The 21,310-nt window shown below is 43.7% G+C and overlaps 1 protein-coding gene across 2 annotated transcripts in view; it reads left to right on the top strand.

The window, feature by feature from the left end:
* The window catches only part of MAML3 (mastermind like transcriptional coactivator 3), a 392,129-nt gene that overhangs the window by 90,443 nt on the left and 280,376 nt on the right, over positions 1-21,310 (top strand). The window lies entirely within an intron of this gene.

Raw genomic sequence — 21,310 nt, 5'->3', positions numbered from 1 at the left:
GAGGCCCTTTTGGACCTTTGGCTTTTTGAAATCATGTGCACTTGTAGCTGAGTGCCCAAAGGGCTGGATTTTTACTTCCAGAAGGGAGTGAAAATATGTTTCTAAGTTCCTTTTGAATTTGGGGTTTTCCTGGAATTCTAAAAGGATCTAGAAAGATAGAATCAGGATAAGTAAAATGCAGGTATAATTATGATTTACATGGTGTCATTTGGACAGGTGACTAGTGACATCAACCCAACCACTGCTCCTGAAAAATAAACAACAATAAGTGAACCATCTCCAGGACGTGGTCTCAATGGGAGGCCAGAAATCTCAGTGCTCTGGGATATTTTTTTCAGGTTGGTGCTTGAGGTTTATCAAACATTCTAAGCCTGCTTAAAACGAACCAACCAATATCATCTCCACACACCCCCAGAATTACAAAAAAATGACAAAGGGTTTTTGATGGTCTGTATTGCACACTTGTAATTTCTGTTACTTTAAACCACTCAGTTTCAACAAATAAATGAGATTTTTTGGATAGGGGAATACAGTCAATCAGAATAACAGATTCTTGAGTGAGAAAGGACTTTAGAGGCCATGTGGTCTGACCTACATAATGCAGGAATTCCTTCCACAGAATTCCTGACAGATGGCTGTACACTTGTGTTTTGAATACTTTTTAGTGTCAGGAAATGTGTTATTTCAAGAGGCAATGTATTTCATTGTTGGACAGTTTTAAAAGTTAAAAAATAGCATTTCGCACATTAAGACAAAATTTCCATGTTGCTAATTTCTACCTGCTGATCCTAGAATATTCATTAAATGCCATTTTTAAAAATCTACAGTTGCATTTTAGCATAAAATGATCAAATACCTAGCCACGCAGTGTTTGTTGATGGAGATTCGTCACCATGTGCCGCTCCGTAGGGTGCAGGAGGTTCTGAGGTGGTCCCTGCCCGTGGGGAGCTCATAGGCCAATTAAGAGACAAGATTAAACACATGCTAAATTAACTGACAAATGATGATCAGATGACAGGCTTTTTCCCCATGCTGTCACACGTACGAAGGTCTTGAAGAAGAAAGTTAGGAAATGCCAATAACTTGAAATATGAGCTTGATCTTGCTAGGCAGTAAATGCCTGAAAACAGAAAAGGTGCTGGGGATTTTAGGAAGGGCATGGAGACACCAACATCCTCATAGAAACGGAGGGCGGAACTTGAAAGCTCTAGAGAGGTCTTTAACTTAATCAGTCAATCAAAACTTCTGTTATTGTTTCTTTTCTTTTTTTCTTGTTGGTGCTGGGGATCAAACTCAGGGTCTCACACATGAGAGGCAAGCACTCTACCACTAAGCCACCTTCACAGCCCCTGTTATTGCTTCTTAAATCATAAAAATAATACATGTCTGTAATAAAAATGTGAGCAATACAGAAATATCTTAAATAGAAAGTGAAGGAGGTTAAAAACTTTCCTTTTTTGGTCTGCAGATGACCACGGATGGAACCACTTAACGCATATGCTAGTGGTCACTAAACCGTGACTCATGAACCCAAACCCTGGCCCATCACCTGTTTTGTATGGCTCGCATGATCAGAATGATTTTCACATATTTAAACTGTTGGGGGATAAAATCAAAAGAATAATAGTATTTCATGGTGCATGAATGTTGAATGGGACTCTGATTTCAGTGTTCATAAACAAAGTATTGAATTTGTCCAGAAATATTTGTGGAAATTTGTTTTCTCAAGTTAGCAATATCTTCATAAGTAAGGTCACTTTTGTCCTTCAGCCCTGGAAACCTAAAATGGCTTTACTGAATGATCCTTTACAGTAAAGATTTCCTGGTCCCTGTGTAGTCTTTAAAAAAAATTTTTTTTGAATAAATATATACACATAAAGCATGTTCTATTTATAAAAGTTTATGAACCAAGTTGCAGCAAAAGTCTTTAGACCTGAAGTGATTAAATTACATAAGGGTCACTGTGGGCTGTGAGGATCAACAGTGACTTGAAGAGGAATGGCCCAATGGGGAAGCCCAAGGATTAGGGAATGTGGCACCTGCAAAATTCTAGGTGTAAGGTGATTTCGCCCTGGAAGCCTAACTAATAGATAACTCCAGTACCTATTTCAGACAGAAATGGAGGATCCGGATGTGAGACATTCCAGAACCTTCTAAGGGGTACCCTGGGGCACTGGGGGAGGTCAGATGAGGAGTAGTCAAGGTCTCCCCCATTTCCAAGTTGGTTCTGGGAGAATCCTGGCACCGTGGGAGATGTGAAGAATTTTGGAAGTGACGCATGGAGAGACAACTTTCAGAATTTGAAACTGTCTCTCCTACACTGGGAGTTCCAGTTGTTGGTGGGTATTGTTCATATCGTCCTCTGAAGAATGCAGAGCTCCTCACAGTGTATTTGCCTCTGATGGTTGATTTAATAAAATACAACTTTCATGTTTTCAGGAGGGGTGTCTGTGGGCTGTTTTCAGCAACATATAACTAACTCAGAAGTGTTGTCTTGTAGGTTAAGGCTAGATATCAGGGATTTATGTTAAAACAGTCTGGGGGAAAATTGAACTATGGGGTTACATTTATCACCATTTATTTATCTTCCCTCCTAGAAGAAAATAGTTGTTGATTTAGGAATATTTGGGGAGAAGGAGCCTCTCATAATATATAGGGCTTTCCAGGGACATTTAAGAATGCCATCCCTGTCACTGTCACCCCACCAAATAGACCCCCCACACATGGGCCAGTTGTCCTGGGCCACAGTCGCTGAACTTTGCATGCTGCACACAGGGCTGCGTTCAGGTGTGTTCCACCAGTGCCACATTCAGTGGGAAAGAGTGAAAGTTTCAGTGTTGCACTATGAATGCGACTACACAGCTGGCTACCCCGAGCAGCTCCACCTTGTGGATCCCTGTCTAGTGGAGACCTCGAGCAGCTGCTTACCGAGGATCCTTTCGCCTTCAGAGTTGGCATTTGCTGGGGAGGTGCAGGTGGTAAATGCAGCCTTCCACTCAACTGACACTTGAACCACGGCTGGGTTTCTCATAGGTTTTACACGCCTCCCATACACTAAATTTTTTTCTTAACCCATTTTGTGAAAGCAACTGATACATGAGAAAGTTCAAGAAGAATGTTAATAGGGCCATCAACAACTCTGAGAGAGTAGCACAAATTAACACAGGGATGAGGCCTCCTGGAGGGATGGGGTCAACTTCACTGTGATTCACAGAGAACTGCCTGCCACTTCTGGCCCAGGGGCTAAGAAGGGGCTTTAAATTAGGAGGCCTGATCCCTAGCACCTCCACTGGCTTGCTCTGTGACCTTGGGTAACTGCATGACTCCTCTGTCTCCCACATGGGAAATGAGAATATCACAATTTAACATCCAGTTATTCCAAGTGGATTGTTTGGGAATGAAAAGCAAAATATCTGCAAAGCATTTCTTGCATCCAGAAGAAAGGGTGATATTGAAGTTTCTGCATTACTAGTGTTCTGTTCAGTGTGTACCTATCTTGGTTGAAGACTCCTTAGATGTGCTTTGCCAAAATTGGAACAGGTTGTACCTCCTGACCCATTAATTATATAACCATCTTGACTTATCCTCTTGGCATATGGTTTTAGTGCTGATTTGGGGGAAAATCATGGTTTCTGTTTGTGATATTGTTTCTTGTCCTTGGAGAAAAGAATCATACACTTGTAAATATGTTGTCATCAACATACGGACATTCTCCCCTGCTTTCAGAATATTGTTAACTTGGATTTTCATAATTAAATGGATTTTTTTCTCAGTGGGAGGGAATTTCTGCCATCTAACTGAATGCACGGAATAAAAGAAACAGACTAATTTAAAATGCTATTCTACAAACTGTGGAAGTGGAGTTTCTAAATACCCCTATTCCTTGTACCTGTGCTTTGCTATCATGTTTTTCTAAGTAGAGCAAAATTCAGTGAGTCCTGGGTAAAACTTTCATTTTTCCCAGAATAATTTAATCAGGTATCCGAGAGGATAACAAAGTGGTTTCACCTTGGCAGTGACTCTGAAGAAGGCGTGGGCTCTTGGAAACTGCTCTCACTGTCCTCCATAGTCACTTGTAGAGCAAGTCTCTTTGTAGATGGATGCATATTGTGTTCCCACTGAGGAGACCTGAATTACAGTCCTCTCTTTGGGGTCTGCCTGAAAGTGAGGGAACCACAAATGCCCCCCCCCCCCATTCAAATGTGAGCCCAGAGTAGTGAGAACTGTTCAGCCAAGTGCCCATCCCTGGAGCCAGTGGCTGCCTGGGAGGACCTGGTAGGTGATCTCAGGATGTACAGCTGTGCCCCGAGCAGTAGGTGTCACTGTAGTCAGTGGCTTCTACTACTGGGTGCCTAAGGGGTTAATCCGTTCTGGTGTGGCCAGGGGAAAGGGGCCCATCTGTGTCCTACAGGGTGCTGGTCTTTGTCTCCAAGGCACAGTTGACCCCAATGGAAGACGCAGGTGGGCTCCATTTTTCTCTAGGAAGTGCAGAGGGATACTTTGCCATCTACATTGTAGAGTCCAAGGCTGGCTCTTGGATGTTCTGGGGTGGGTTGGGTTGGAGTGGAGACACTGGTGAGATGATCCTTCTAACCTTTGTAGGGAGACCTAGAACAGGGGAAGGGGGATTCGGTGAAGAGAGGCTGGAGATTCTGAACAAGCAGAAGGTGTGCCCTGGTTACTTCAGCTGAGTGGTTATATTTGGGCAGCGAGGGGGTGCAGGACTTCCATCAGCCTCCTCTCAGAAATTTCCCTGGCGCCACAAAGGAAGCAAAGCAAAAAAAAAAAAAAAAAAAAGAATTTTTCTAGCAGAGCTGTACTTCTCTTTTGCCACTTCCACTCCAGAAAGCTAATTTTCAACCACTAAGATGGAATTTAGGATTTAGAAATAGCTACTCTGTTGACTAATTAAAAAAAAAAAAAAAAAGTCCCCTGATTACATAGCCAATTGCCTTTTCAAGTACACCCAGTTTTACTTTTTCTTTTCTAGTAACAACACCCTGGTGTAAAAACAAAATAAAACCGAGTAAACTCACTGCAGAGTTTCAGATTCATCTCGTCTCTCATTTCTTGCCCAGACAACCATCTCTCTCCCCACCCACGACCCATGCAGCAGTAGATTGTCCTTTAAAGAAAAACCCACGAAGACAATCTAGGGTGTATAGAGATACTCATTAAAATAACTCATGTCCAGCCCTGCTCCTCCCCAGCCTGCCTGTGGCTGCTGGTGGCAGCCTGATTAAGCCCTGCACTTCATGGTACAATATGTTAAGCTCAGACTGCTCTTTCTCTCCCTCTCTCTCTCCCCTTCTGTCTCCCCCTGAGCGAGTGGCTCGTTTTAAACCATCGCACACTCGCTGATCCAGGTGGCGTCGCTTGCTGCCTCTCCTGCTCGCTGTTGCTAAGTGAGAGGCACCGAATCGCACGGAAAGCTGAACCAATAGCATCCTGACCCCCAGAGGCTGGTAAAAGCTGAAGAAAGAGAACCCCACAGTGTTGTCTGTGACCGGCGGGTCCTCCTCCCCCTCCCACCTTTTCTTTTGCAACAGGAAGGGGAGGTGGCGCGGGAGATGGTAGGAGGAAGAGGGAAGAAAGAATGGGGGAGGTGAATCCTAATACGCTTGGCTGTACTTGAGATAAATGCCATTTTTTTCTTTGTGCAGGAAAAGGAACGGTCGCTTCCCCCGTGCAATCGCACACCAGCAGATGCGCTTCTCTCTGCCCCCAAACTGCCTGTGTTGTCAGGGCTCAAACTCTGAATAAGATGTCTGTTGACCTGCACATCCGCGGGGCTTCTCTCTCCCGGTGCAGCAGCCAGCAATCTTTTAATCCCGCTCTTCCTCTCTCTCCTATCCTTTCTGTCTCCTGATAGTCTCCTCCTCCCATTCCTGAGTGCATTTCCTTTGGATGTAAAAATTAGCAAAGGGTATTTTATGTACCATCTTGTGACATCCTTAGATCGTATTAGGGAGTGGGGCAAGGGTGGAGGCATATTTATGAAGGTAATTTTTTTAAGCCCCCATTAAGGATTCATAGTCTTTGGCAAGGACTGTGCTAGTACAAAGTGAAATGAGAGGCTGTTCTTAACTGGATGACTGCCAGTGTAGACAGCCAGTGGTATAGTTGAGATTATACACAGGAAATGACCTTTCTTCTATAATTACCAGGATATTTTAGGCAACATCAGACCCGAGTTACCTGGGTAATTATGGCTTTGTACATCTGACCTTAGAACAGAACAGATTCCGTGGAAAATGTTTGCTCTCTGGTGATGGCAGTAACAAAGGTACCCATTGCCTTTGCAACCACCTGAAGCCCAAGTTCAAGGAGACTTTCCTCCATTCTGTGTCAGGCAGGTTCCCAACCAGTTGCTCCTGACCTTTTGGAGATGGCTCTATTATTTGGTTGCTTTGAAAAACTAATCTGGTTTATTTCTGAATCAAGGGTGTTGAGGTACGGTGCAACCCCTTTGTGGATTTGCTCTGTTTGGGTGGGATGTCAGAGGATGACGTCCAGGCTTGAACTGCCCGCTCGCCTCGGGAAGTGTTTCCTTTGTACCTGAAATCCAGCTCCACTCTTGGGCCAGAAATCCATTCCCCTCCCTCGGGGTCGGTCACACAGAGGAGTGATGTTTTTTCTCATCCTCCCCCTGCTTTTCCCAGCCTTTATATTAATTTTGGACTTTTTGTTTGTTTGTTTGAACCAAAACTAAACTGCTTTCATAAAAGAAAGTATCTGCGTCAGCAGAGGGAAAGCCCCCACTGAAAACTCTTACCTGGTGTTGAATATCTGGAACATTTTCCTTTTTCTCATTATCATGAAAAGATAGTCGGGGCTGCCAGCTCTTGATTATATTATTTAAAGAGAAAATTCATAGATAATCTTCAAATCTCACTTCACTTTCAGTCTCCTCCAAGTTAAACCAAAGGTGTTTCCAGGTAGCCCAACACCTTTCTCTTCTGTACCCGTTCTGGGGGCGGGGGGAAGGTGTTAATGACAAACTAATGCTACAAAAATGGACCAGAAGTTCAGACAGACAGACAGACCAGCAAGTCTGGTAAAACCAACTGGTCCTTTAGTGGGCCAGGGGCCAGGTGTTATGAGGTGGTGTTCCTTGCGCTCTTCTGTCTGTGCTCAGCGCTGGGGTGAGAGCCAGGCCCTGCCTGGGGCCTCCTTCTCTGGGCTGCAGCCTCTGGTTTTAGCAACTTCATTATTCAGATCCAGGCAGTGTGCTCCAGCCAGGGAAACCGGCCAGGACCAGCTCCTCTGCTTCTCCCTGGTTTATCATTCTCCTCCTCCAAACCCCAGCTTCACCCCCACCTCCTGACTCTTTTGGCCACACACAGTCCCCTCTAAGTCCCTCAGTACCTTCCCCTCAAATACGCACTTGTCTAACATTCTTCGTGGGCACTAGTAGAAGGCCTCTGTCAGACTGCCCTGGGGACCTGTGGTGTCCTCTGCTCTGTGCCCCCTGTGCCTTTGCTTAACCTGGGCCCTCCATCCAGAATGTTCCTTTCCCTCAAGTCTCTCCCTGTGGCCTCAAAAGTGCTCTCAAATACAGTGTCCTCACTACAACCTCTCTCAGGGTTGCACCCCCTCAGACTTTATCTTCCAGTCCTTTGAAGCACCGTGGCCACTTTTTTCCTTCCCCTTTTAGAACTTCATATCTTCACTTTCAGTTGAACTTGCTATATCCTGGGTAGTACTGGTACAGCCCAGGAGGTTTGTAGTCCCTCTCCTGTGTCCATTGTAGCCTCCCTGCAAAGCCACCTCAAATAAATATATAATTGCACATAGGCTGCGTTTGTTTTGTGAATACCACTTCCATATAGTTCCCCAAGTGCCCTTCGTAGTCCAGTTAATAACCCTAAATTCCTTCTTTATAGAAAATCAGAAACTGTTACCCTTCACTTTAAATTATGTAGAGCCAGACCTGTGTCTTTCTTATCTGCTTATTTCTTGTATTTGTCTATTTTCTGTTGCTATAACAAAATGCCTGAGGTTCACAGTTCTGAAGGTTCAGCTTCTGTTCCATCTGGTATGGGCCTCCAGATGCTGGCATTGCAGTGGAAGGAGTGCATGCAGAAGAGGTCCCGGCAACCCAGGAAGCCAGGGAATTTGGGGGGTCAGGCTTGCTCATTTCTAACTTGCTCCCACTAGAAAAAGTTGGAGTCTCATGAGAACTGTATCAATCCCTTCTAAGGGCAGTGACCCCAGTGACCTAACCATCTCCTTCTAGGTCCCACCTTTTAAAGTTTCCTCCATCTCTAATGCTGCCACATTGGGGACCGAGCTTCCAGCAGATGACCCTTAAGGGACAGACCATAATCAAACCATAGCATTTCCCAAAGCCCTTAACTGCATTGTACCGAGTGTTCACTGAAGAAATACCTGTTGAATTGTCACATACTGAAGCCCAGGAAACCTGAAAGATCATGTCTGTCATTTGCCAGCTTCACAAACAATATGTGAGGAAAAGAAATGAATTTTCTGTGAACATTTTAAATCAGATCATGTGATCACAAAGAAAGTCAGCTAAATGTTATTGTACTTACCATTCAGAAGAGACTAGATGATCCTGTAGTAACAAGCAACTTCCAAATCTTAGTACTTTAAAGAAACAAAAATTTACTTCTTGCTCATCTTTATTGTGGATGAGTGGAGAAAAGGGGGACTCTGCTTATCATGTTGCTCGGGGACTCATTCCAGTAAAACCAGCTCTATGTCACACTCCTGGTTGTGCCAAAGGAAAAAGAGCTCCACAGGGTTTGTTACAGTTTGGATCTGGAATGTTCCCCCAAAACTCACATGTTGAAGGCTTAAGTCTCAGTGCAACAATGTCCTAAGGTGGGGCTTTGAAGAAGTGAGTGGATCATGAGGGCTTTAACCTCACAGTGGATTAATCCACCTGATGGGTTAATAGTTTGAAAGGACTTCTGGCAGGAGGTAGGCAGGTGGGGCATGGTTGAATGAAGTAGGCCAGACCTTGGGGACTGTATTTACCTCTCACCCCTCCCTCTCCCCATCCTTCCTGGATGCCATGAACTGAGTAGCTTTCCTCCACCATGCCTTCCTGCCATATTTTGCCTCACATCAGGCCTAAAGCAATGGAAGTAGGTGACTGTGGACTGAAACTTCTGAAATCATGAGACCAAATACATCTTTCTTCCTCCAAGTTCTTGTCAGGTATTTTGGTCACAGAGATGAAAAGCTGATTAGCGAGGGTCTAACCTCAGCAATTCAGTGCTCCAACGCAAAAGTGGTACCTGTCACTCTGCTCACAACTTTCTGGTCAGAACTAGTCACCTGATCCCATCTAACCACAAAACATTCTGGAAATGAGGGTCCACCATGCACCTGGAGGAGAGTTGGAGATTGAGATAGCATGAATAGCTCCCACTGTGGACTCTTCACTCAGAGCTTTTAGAGGAAGCTTATATTTAACACTGAGATTGAAAATATGGGGAAGAGTCACATAATTCTCCTCTCTTTGTGTATATTATTCTCCCCAAGATAGATTGGGGAAGTTCTAGAAGATAGAGCCACTGCCATTAAGGGAGAGTGGTTGTGTTTTCTCTAAGGTCAAGCTGGAGAACTGTCTGTGTCTCTTCAACTGTTCTCAACAATACTTCAGAGATTCTTTTGATGGGCAGATTATGCTCCAGGTACTTACCCAAGGGCTACTCTCAGGTTTTATCTGTTTCCATGGTTAGAATTACAGAAAATCAGTATGAATTTATGCTAAGAAATTAGAGTATGGAACTCTTACATAATAGTTGCATTATTTTTCTCAGTGAAACATTGGAAGCAGCCTAAATATCCAGTAATAAGGGATTGTATAAGTTATAAGATAAATATATAGAAAATGGAATACATATAGCCATTGAAATTATATTTTAGAATACTTAAATGAGATTGAAAAAATGTTCAGAATATATTGATTGCTGAGTTCTGAAAAAGTAGGCCCTGAAAAAGGATATGCAGCAAATTCTTCTTTAAAAAAAATGCATTGAAATTGAGAATAGATGGTAGTGACTGGTTGCCAGAGGCTGGAGAGAGGAGGGGAAGGAGAGGATAGGGAGAGATTGACCAGTGGGTACTAAGTTGCATATTAATAGGAACAAGAGGTTCTAGCATGCTATTTGCACAGTAAGGTGACCACAGATAACAGTTGTGTCCTGCATAACTACAAAACTGTAAGAAAAGATTTTTGAATGTTTTTCCCATGAAGAAGTAACATATGTTAGAAGAGAGGAAATGTTTAATGTGATAATACAGTTTATACAGGCATCGAAACATCACATGGTATGCTATAAATATGTGCAACTTTTATTTATCAGTTAAACATAAATTTAATGAAAATATTTTTAAGTGCAATAAAGCTGGGAATAAGAATATTAATTTGTGAATGTTAACAGGACTTTCACTCTCTCACGTAATATGATGAGTGGATTTTGTGTTTTTAGCCTTGCCGGGTTTTTGTTGGGGTGGCAGGAACGGCTTTTGTTGTCCTTAAGAAGATATGTCAATAGCTCTGGACTCTGAAGTGTGTTAATTTCAAGTAGCACGTATGATGTGACTTCTTTTAGGTGAGTAGTTTGGTCTAGGAGGCACGCAGATGTCTCTTCTGCGTCTGTGGGGGGATGAGCCTGGTGCAGACAGGCACTCTGAAGCGGTGCTCCTGCGGATCAGGAGACAGTTTGACGTCAGCTCACATATGTGTGGACACGGGCTTTTTACCATTTCTTGCCCTTTCTTCTGCCGAGTCGCTGTATAGATCTTCCATGGCATTTTGACTTGACATTTCACAGCTGCTGCAAATCCACTAAGCAGGGACATGACACTGGCACTTTGAGGCCGCGGGTAGCACGTTGGTTTGTAAAGAGATGCTAAATTTGCTGAGATAGTGAAAAGCCGGCATGTATTTATTTTGGGGATGAGACGGACTCTTGTGAAATAGGGGCCCATTCCGGAAGAACTCAGCACTCATTCATCTTGTGTTGTGCACTGAGCTCGAATGCCACAGCAGTCACCCACGCTCAATGAACGACTGTCATATTGTCAATCCACAATAATACAGAACAATTTTCATTCTCCATGTTGAAGCATCGCCATTGTAGTATAATTCAGTTCATATTAACAATGCTTTGATGACAACTGCTTGCCGCTCCACCCTCTCAGCCCTCCCTCTCTCCTTTCCTGAACGGGAGGGAAACGTATTTTGACAATACATCCAGCATTACCAATTTTCTGCTTTTAAAACATTGCGGGCACCTAGCCCTCATCAAAACTGCAGAGAACACAACAGTCTATTTCCCCTTTCTGATTGGACTCCCTTGGGATTAGATAGAGATCTACCTAGAAGAATTAAACGTATTTTTTTTTAACAATTTTATATTTATTCTCCATGAGAAAGAAACAGGTGTTATTATTGTCTTTTTATAAGAAGCACAATCAGAACTCAACTCTTTGCTTTAGGTTTTACAGGCTATTCATTAAAGAATCTGATTTTTTTTCCCCCTCCCATGGACAGTGCTGCCCATAGTGTTTATGTGGAGGAATTAACAGCCCTAATGAATTTATATTCGCTGATTTTCCCTGGAGGGGAAATTCGTTCTGTGTATAAGTCTTCACTGATGTTCAAGGTACTTTCCTGTTGCAGTAGACTAGTTTAAACTGACCGAGAGTGTTGCTTTGTTAGCCTTTTTTCCCAGGAGCTAAATTGAGGTGGGCACAGTTGATATGATTAAAATACACTGTGTATTCTTGTATAAGCTGTTCCCCGTAGATGCTGTGATTTTAAAATAAAACTTTTATGGTGGTTGTTGGATATTGCACTTTTCTTGTCTTTAGTTTTCACCAGCTCAGATTCTTGCCTGAAAATACTTCGCAGAACGTGGGGAGAGGGAGAGTTTGAGACAGGGAGGAAGTTGGATGTCAGAAACCACCAGAAATTTTTGTAAGGTCACAAATCCCCCAGATGACGGATTTGAAAATGCTGTGCTATGGCTTTCCCGGGGCCTCTTCCTTAGCATTCCTAGAAAATAAAAAATCGGGGCCTTTGAAAGAGCACATTCCTCACATATAGGAAAACAAGATTGAAACTGGGTAAGGCAAAGGATTCGGTCTGGCATGTAAGAGTTGAACAGAGCCTTAGGTAAATGAATTTAGATTTAAATATCTCCTCTTCTGCATCTATAAATGACAACTGGAGATGTTAAGAGAGAAGAGGGGTGAGAAGCAGAGGGGAAGGGAGAGATACATTCATAAAATATGCATGTCACGTTCGATTAGTCACATCCTTAGTGCCAGGGTGCATCTTAGAACAGTCCTGAATTTGAATAGCTTGTCTCTTTGTCCTGATAGGTAGTATTTTTTTTATTTTTTAAATCACAACTGAGCCTCTGTTTCTGGCTGGCACTTCATACTCCCTAAGCTGTTCAGGGCGTTACATGACCCAAGTCTAGAGGCCTCAGGGATGTGAAGTGCAAGACTTACCCAACAGCTTGGAACAGGAAGTGAAGACCCTGCCACTAACTGAAACTTCAGACCAGGGCACCAGGGCTGATCTCTCTCCTCAGCAGGAAGCACCGGGGGGCCCACAGGAAGCTCCACAGTCCTTACACAGATCCCCACAACACTGTCTTGTCACATGGTCCCTGTGTGACTTGGGCTAGACATATGAGACATCACCCTTGCTTTTGACTTTGACTTTGCCCCTTTGAAAAGGGGTGGCTCTAGATCAGAGTGGAGCGTGGTGGGGGAAGGCCTGTGGGGAGGCCTGGTTCACATAACTGGTTCATATAGCCCTTTCTTCATATAGCTGTTCTCTGGTGCAGACAAGGTCTGCCAGCAGTCCTTGAAGCCCCAAGTTAGAAATGGCCACTGTGCCTTTTGCATCCATTCACTCATTCATTCATTCATTCACTCACTCAGCTGATGAAATGGTTAATCGTGCTGGTTCTGAAGTCATCTAGATAGCAGGATTTGAATCTGCCATTTCCTGGATATACAGTTTGGGTACACTAAGGTGAATAGTAATATTTCTAAATTTAGAGGAATTCAGGCAGACAGAATTAAATTAGTTAATATATGCTTCAAACAGTACCTTATGCTTAGTATGACCTTAGTAAAGTCGTTGTATTTATCTCTCTTTCTCTCTCTCTCTTTTTTTTTCTTTTCTTTTTGAGATGGGAGAGGGGTCTCACTATGTTGCTCAGGCTGACCTCAAACTCCTGGGCTCAAGGGATCCTCCTGCCTCAGCCTCCTACATGCCATAATAGCCAGCTTGTTTGTTTATCTCCTGAATGAGAGAGGGACTACACAGTCTTATTAAGATCTCTTCCAATTGAAGGTCTCTGGTACAATAGTCGGGCTTTCTGGATAATGGAATTGTAAACTTAAAGGAAACTTTAAGTCCTGGAGGAATGGTTTTTCTATATATTTATCATGATGTGGATAATTTAAAAGGTGAATATTCTCCCTGTCATAAACAGTGTGAGAGGTGAGATCGCTCCTCTGATTGTGGAGACAGGTGGGCTGTATTTAAACCCAGTCCTTCAATTTTGAATAGCTGATCCTTCCCTTCTCCCTGTTGATTTCCTTTCATCCTAAGGGCTGATCTACTGTCTTCAAAGCCCAGGCTAGCCTAGCTGTGTTTGTCCAGTGGTGTGTATGTAACAACTTCCATTCATGTCCCTGCAAGATTCACTCAGAAAGTACTAGAACGTACCTCTTGAGAATTGGGATAACTCACTACATATGTGTGTGGAATCGGACGTTAACTCCTGACTACATAAAAGAAAGTAAAGTTTTATTTTAAATGTCAAAACCATAGAAGTTTAAAAAATATTCACAGTGTGACATACAATACAACGATTCCAGGGCGCCCTCCACAAAAGTTTCATACACTGCAAGATCAGACACTTGCCGAACAGTAATTGTAGTTTTGTTCTCTTGGGGACTTGAGTTGAATTAACTGTATTAGCTCAGATTGTCATAGCGTCTCAAGTATATGAGGGTAATATTTTATGTTTATGTAGTGGTGGAAGAGGCTATTATTATGCATAATATATATATTTGAATCCTAGTTAAATTGTGAAGAGTTCATTCCTGACACTGATTCCTTTCTCTGGCAAGATACGGTCAGTGTGAAAGACATAAATATGGCAATTACTCCATGTGCAATTTCACATTTCCATTGTTCACAAAATCATGATGGCCTTTTGTTAAGCACTTTACAATGTGGATTGTCACTTTTCCGAGGGGGCATACTTTGAGGTTTCTGATTTCTCCCGAAGGTAATCTCAGACACAGTGTGGCAGATGAGCAATAGGGGAGGAGAGCTGGTCGGGTGATAGGATGTCAACCATATTAACCTTGCATGGGAGGGACCTTCACCCTGCACCTGGACATGAAGTCCGTTTGTGAGTCCTACGCAGTGGTTGAGGTGTGTCCCATAAGTTCAAGATACAGTTCTTTCTTTCCCTTTGTCTCCCATTCAATATCCATTTGCTTATTCAGACATTTAGAGATTCCCTTAGCGTGATGATGAAGTAGAAATAAAAATGGAAACGTGTTCCCACCCTCAAGGATCTTATAAGATGCCCCCTTCTCGTAGAGCAGGTCAGCATGCCACATGAAGGAAGCGTCAGAGTCACCACGCCCCTCCATGTCCCACCTTTTCTACCCGAACCTTCCCTCTTGACTGCCTTCTGGTCTAGGAGCGTGTCCACCAAGCTCTCTGCTCTCCATGCCCCCTCCCTTGTCCATTTCTGTTTGTGTTCATTCTTTGCCTCCTGTTCAGGCAGTGGCAGAGGACTTGGTCTTTGAACTTGGTGTGTATATTTCTTTCGTGGGGGACGGTGTAACAAGAAGTTGGCAGTAGGGTAACCTTAAGGTTCTTAAAAGGTAAAAATGGCCGGTGTGGTGGCATGTGTCTGTGGCCCCGGTGCTGGAGGCCCAAATTCAGCCTAAAGCTCAGGGTCAGCCTGGGCAACGTAGCAAGGCCCCACCTCAAGGAAAGAAAGAAGTAAGGAAAAAACACCTTCAGGTGTCTTATAGCTGCAAAGAAGCACCTCTGTCCGCAAGGTTCTTGTGTTTGGAATGCATGACTCCGGGATGATCCTCTGAGGAGGCCCTTTGGTCAAATCCTGCCTGGCCCTGCATTCAGGAAGGGCCACAGAGGAACAGAAAAGGCAGAGGTGGAATGAGACCAGCAGTGGCGATGTTTGTCCAGAGTGCTGTTCCTGAAGGGTGTCAGTAGGAGGAGCAGATGACCGAAGTCTCGGGACAGGTAAAGTCACCTTCAAGGTCAGGAGCACGGTGACTCTGAAGATGGTGACCAGATCACTCATGAGCACATGGGTGAAGGTCGTCATACATGGTCATTGGGAACATGCCCCCTGGCTGGTGGGCTGCTGCAGGAGTGAATGGGCACACAATGTGACCGGAATGTGCCCAGGTGACCCAGCAGGCAGATAAGGATATTATGGCACTCTCTTCCAAAGCGTCAGAGCTCCTTCCACCAAGCCTTGCCTTGGCTGTCCCCTGGGATGTACTGTCCTTTCAGTCCTTCCCTCTGTCCTCCTCCCAAGGAAGGTTATAGCATTTCCTTTAATTTGCCTTAATTTACCTTATTGTTATTCCTGTACATACAGAGGCAGCTCTGTGGTTGCAGCTGAGCTCGCATGTGCTGGGCTGGGCTGTTATTTGTGCCATATGTAGACGACTCTCAATCCTCAGGACCATCCTGGGAGCCAGGTGCTATTATCATCCCTGTTTTATACATGGGTAAACTGAGGTACCTGTGTTCAGTACTTTCCTAAGTCTCACATCTGGTGAGTGATGGAGCTGGCATTATGAGCCCAGGCAGTCTGGCCAAAGGGTTGTTATCTACAAGTGTATGATCCTTCCTGGGGGCACACAGTCATTGTTCCGGACCCTGGGAAGTCAGGGGAAGAAGCATAAAGTCTTTGCCCTGCATAAGACACCTTAAAAAGTATCAGAAGTCGTGCAGGGGGCTCTCCGTCTTGATAGGCTGTGCTTTCTGTTTGTTTTCAGCAGTCCTGACATTTTTACCTGAAACCATGAGAAAAGTGCTGTTGCCAGCCAGCTGGGTGACCTTGGACATGTCTTTCCATTTCACCTCAACTGTAACAGAGGGCAGGTGGGATCAAATGATGCTCCAGGTCCCTTCCAGCTCCAAAGCTGCTTGGTTGTGTCTTTTGGGAATATTTTGCATGGGCATTCGGTGGCTCTGGAAACACAGACCTTCTGATTCTCTTCTTCACCCATGTAGAATTTCTGAAGTGTCCTGTGATCTTTATTAATCACACAGGGACTGTGATCTCCTCAGACTCATGGAATGGCTAAGGTGCCCTCTGCAGAAGATGTCGTGGCTAATGTTCTCATTACTGACTAATTGGCTAAAGAGACTTCTCTCACATTGCATTAAGGCTGATTGATAGTTTTCTATCACCTGATGGGTGGGATGGACAGCCAAACCAATTACCACTGCAAAGAGAGCCCCGTATGGCAGAGCCGTGCAGCTGGAGACCAAAGGCCCTTATAGATTATGTCTAGTCGGGGTGCCTGCTGAGAGTTTGCTAAACGAAATCATTTTCTGCCAAGTAGAGTTTGACATGCCTTGAAATACATGTACCTTAGGGTCACCCTTACGCTCACTGGGCCTTGTCTTGTTGAAGGAGGGTATGTGTCTGGTTATGTTTCAAACAGGGATAGCCTGGATACCTAGTTAGCTTTGTGACTCACATGAGTTAGCTTCGGGCCTGTGGGGGCAGTGGGGGAGGTGTGCACCCATTTGTTCAAAACTGGAGCGCAGGCTTCCTGTGACTCACATCACGTGGAGACATGCTCTATTTCGAAGGAAACTTGTCGACATAGAGCATTACTCAGATTCCTTTTCGTATTCGTTTTCTTTTCATGTTGCTCAGGCTGTTTAGAGGAAATAATATTCAGGTCACTTGTTTCGTCATTTAAATCGAGTCCATTTCTTGTAGCTAATGCATTCATTTATTGAAATCTCTGTTTAAAGTGCAAACTCCAGTTGTAGAGTAGAAAGATGAAGTTAAAGTATAACTCAGGGAACTTCTTGATCACATCTTAGTCCTTTTTTTTGAGTACTAGAGATTGAGCCCAGGGCCTCACATGCTAGGCCAGTGCCGCTGAAATACACACATCTCCAGTTGCCACCCCCCAGTAGAGTCAGAAGTCATTTATGATGTTTTGCTATAAGCAACTTTGAGTTTTGTGATTTTCTTGGAAATGAATTCTTGGGGTTCTTAGTGCCTCAGTTTCCCAGGGATCTGTTGACTCGTGTTCAACATCTGCAGTGGACTAAGAGGTAGCAGTGCCCCAAGCAGGACCCGGTGATGACCACTGGACTCCCTGGAGGTTGTGGCCTCCCGGGTGTTGGAGGAAGCTGTCGTCATGTTGGAGGGCCAGCCTGACATGCTCAGGGGAACAGCCGTAACCGCAGCTTCACCACAGGCGCTCCTGAGCCGCCGTCACCTTCGAGTGCTTTCTAAAATAGACACCCAGAGTTTGAGGCGAGAGATCGGCTCTAAGAGACCAACTGTTGGGAAAAGAAAGGAAAGAAAGCATGGTCATTCTTACAGTCCAAAAATTCTTACATGACTGAAATAGGGAGGAGGAGGAGGAGGAAAAGAGGCCTCGTTAGGAGTGGGCACAGTTGGGCTAGAACGCATGCGCATCGCTGAGGCGGGAGGCTAGGAAGCTGTGCCTTCGTCACCCCATTGCCTTGCAGCAGCAGAGCCCTGTCGGAGCTGTGTATGGACTGGCTGGTGCATCATTAAAAAAGGGTGGGGGGTGGGTGTTGGTCTGTCTCAGCACCCGACGTGAAAGGGTCATCATGTGCCCAACAGTGACATGCTGATTTCAAGAGGTTTTAAACCAAGGTAGGTAGCTCTTCCGGTCTCCCAGACAATGAAGATGGAGCTCAGACATACTGTGCTTCTGCATGTTGGTGACTGAGGTCCCTCTCTCCATTCCTCTCCCTGCCTGCCACCCCCACAGAGGCAGATGGCTCCAGGAGAGCCGGGAGGTAGCCTGGGACCTGGGCAACTGCTGGTTGATCCCTTGCCGCAGAGCAGCACGTGCCATGTCAGGATGGGTCTCAAATGTACTGGGAAAATACACACAATAATCATTTCATGGAAACCCAGATGGACCCGGCTACGTCCGGAAGCCCAGTTAAGCACGGAAGTACGGAAGTACGGTTGGCAACAGAAAATAGACTGTAGTACCGGGACAAGAATTTGGAAAAAGAATATGCCTCTTCCTTACTTTTGTTTCTGGTTGGAATTCCTTTTAATCCATGTTCATCTCTGCTGGTTGTTCTTCTAGAAGCTCCTCAGTAAGAGATATAGCAGGATAAAACTCCAACAAGAAAGTAGACCTTGGGTTCTGAAGAAAGCTGTACCTGTCAACTTCAGATGGAGCAATATGGTGTTAAATTTTAGCATTCTATTAGTGTTTTAATGGAAATACCTTCCCCACATATTCCCCAAAGGTAAAGACAGGATTTGTCTCTTAAAATCTATATTTTATTAAGTGATGATTTCAGTAATTATTCTATTGGTTAAAACAAGAAGGAAAACCTGGTCCCCGAGTTCACATATGAGATCTGAAAAGAACTGTGTTGATTTTACATATTTAGAACATGAGCATTCTATCTTTGAGGGTTTAACCCTGGAACTTTCTAAAGTTGTTTTGTTGGACAACTAAGCACATTTTTTGACTTGGGTGTGGTAACTGTTTTCCAGTGGGGTTGGTAACTGCTACTGTGCCTGTGTCTACCATGTCCATTCCCATCCATCAATGTGTTATTTTATTTGGTTATATATCATTAACTAGAATTTACTGGAAATAGGCAACGAGGAGTCAAAAATATAATCAGTTAATAGCAATGCCTTCTCTGTTACCTCCTCTTCAAATCCAAAGCAAGACAAAAATGTGTTCAGTTACTGAATAGCTGTGTTTGTAGATTTGTGAACTTTAAACAGTAAACTCCAATAAACTATTAAGGGCTTACATTTGGTAATCAACTCCATTTTTTTCAAAGTCAAAGAACCACTGAACTATCTCATATCAGATGTTCATGTAGAAGGAACTGATTTCCACATTGAGTCTAGGAATCATTTCACGTTTAGCCTGTCTCTTCCCTGAGGACCTGGCCAAGAACATGGAGACCCTCACTCTTGCCTATATACTGAAACGTGGTTGGCTTACCACACAGAAGTCTATGGATTCTGTAGCAGCCTTTTACAGGCACTTGGGTACTATACAAGGCTGTCATGGCTGTAGTAGTAATAGTAGTTGTTGTTATTACTGGTCCATCCTGTGAGAAGAGCAATTTAGTCATCAAAAAACAAAACAAAACAAAACCATTCATTAATGTTCAGGCTGCTGTATTTCCAAAGGCAGGTAAATTGTTTAATATATCTTTAAAAGATTTTAAAGTAAGAATTGAAAAAAAAGTTAATTTTGTCTCTAGTAACTTCTTAATTTTTATTGGTGCATTATAATTTTTAAAAGTCTGCTATCATTGCTTAATGCCAGCAGACATCATGTCATGTTATATCCAGCACCTTGCTAGCATGGGAACTTTTTACCCCGTTCTTACACATTTAATGGCCAATCCTCTAGACAGCCCAGCAGGGTGGGTCCTGTTGTTCCCATCATTTGACGTACTGGAAACAGACCTAGAGAGGTTGACTCATCCGAGATCAAACAGCTAGTCAGCACCAGAGTTGGTTTGAAACCAGGTACTCTGGTTCTGGAATTCAGTGCTCTTAACCTCTGCTGTACCAGCTCATATGGAATCTGGCACAGAGTAGACACCCAGTGAGTGTTTGGTGACTGGTAATCGAATGTGGTTAGGGTGAAGACATTTCTGCAGCTGGGCCTCTGCGGCCTTTCTTCTGACCCTTGGGTCTTGGTATTTTACCTCTCAGACCCAGCTCTTTCCCATAGTCTACCTCTTCACACTCCCTCTCTTTTCCGAGGCTTGAGTCCTCCTTCCTCCTCAATTTCATCTGCCTGGGCTCCTTCCTTCTTTAGATTCCTACATTTTATATCTTTGTATTATAATTACAGACTCTCCTTCCTGGTCATCTTCTCATGTGCTTAAGTCATCTCTGCAGGGCACAGTTATAAGCAGCCTGGGAAAGCTCTGGCCATTAGTCTCCTCGTGGCTCTTGGTGCAGTGATACTCCTGAGATGCATTCAATGGGGCTTTCTAGGTCTGTGATCATGGGAAGAGGAGATTCAGCTGCAGCCTTATCTTTCCATAGCTTTTTGAAAATGCAAACATTAACTGATGCTCCGAACACTTGTTCACAGTTAGAAGCTGGTGACTTTTTCCAGAAAACACAATTTCTCCCTTTCTATAACCTTTTGACCAGAGAAAAATATCAACCAGTGCATGAGACCCAAAAGGGACCTTGGAGGATAAACAGCCAGTTGGTTTTCTCATTCTTCACAAATAGTATTTTTCCCCCTGATGGCAAAAATGACATAAATTCATTGCTTGGAATTTATCAACAAGTAGAAAGGCAGGAGAATAAAAATTGACTGTATTTCTAGATCTCTAGTAAGTTTTCCTTAAGAATAAATGTTTAGAAGTGATGTTGACAGTAGGAGCAGGGTTCAAAGGTTAACTCTTTTATACCACCAAAAGCTCTTCTACAGAATTGTACCAATTTACCTGCTGGAACCAGCTGCAGGGATATGACTCTAGTACTCTTGTGCTTATATAATGTGATTGAAATTATTTTCAAACGACTTACAGTTTTGATATCAAAGAACCTTGAGCCTGCTTAGGTTTGGTGAAGAACTGAATGAATGAGATAATTTTAAATTTTGGTTTACTATAACTAATTAGCAATTTTAGTGTCTTTGAAAATAGAATAATTCAAGTCTGAATTTTTCATTCAGGGTAAAATCACTCTACATTCAACACTGGAAGTTCAACAAATTCTAAGACAGGTCAGTTGCTGTAAAAATAGACCCAAGCAGCCACTTTCAATTTTGCCTGAATTTTATCACTGTGATAAAAGGGCAGTTAGCCTTCTTGAGCTTTCCTGGCCTTGTCTTTGAAAATGAGTGAATAGGACTAAATTATATCTCAAACTACTTCCAAGTCTGTGATTCTAGAAACATCAATCTAAATCTGTATAGAAACAGAGCTATGGGAATAGTGTTCGGGGTGGGGAGTGAACCCCTCCTCGTTAAAGACTGAGGTAAATGTGAGGTTGGGCCAGGGAGC

This window comes from Sciurus vulgaris (genome assembly GCF_902686455.1).
Source record: "Sciurus vulgaris genome assembly, chromosome: 9".
NCBI lineage: Eukaryota > Metazoa > Chordata > Mammalia > Rodentia > Sciuridae > Sciurus > Sciurus vulgaris.
This window is presented reverse-complemented; position numbering and strand designations above follow the sequence as displayed.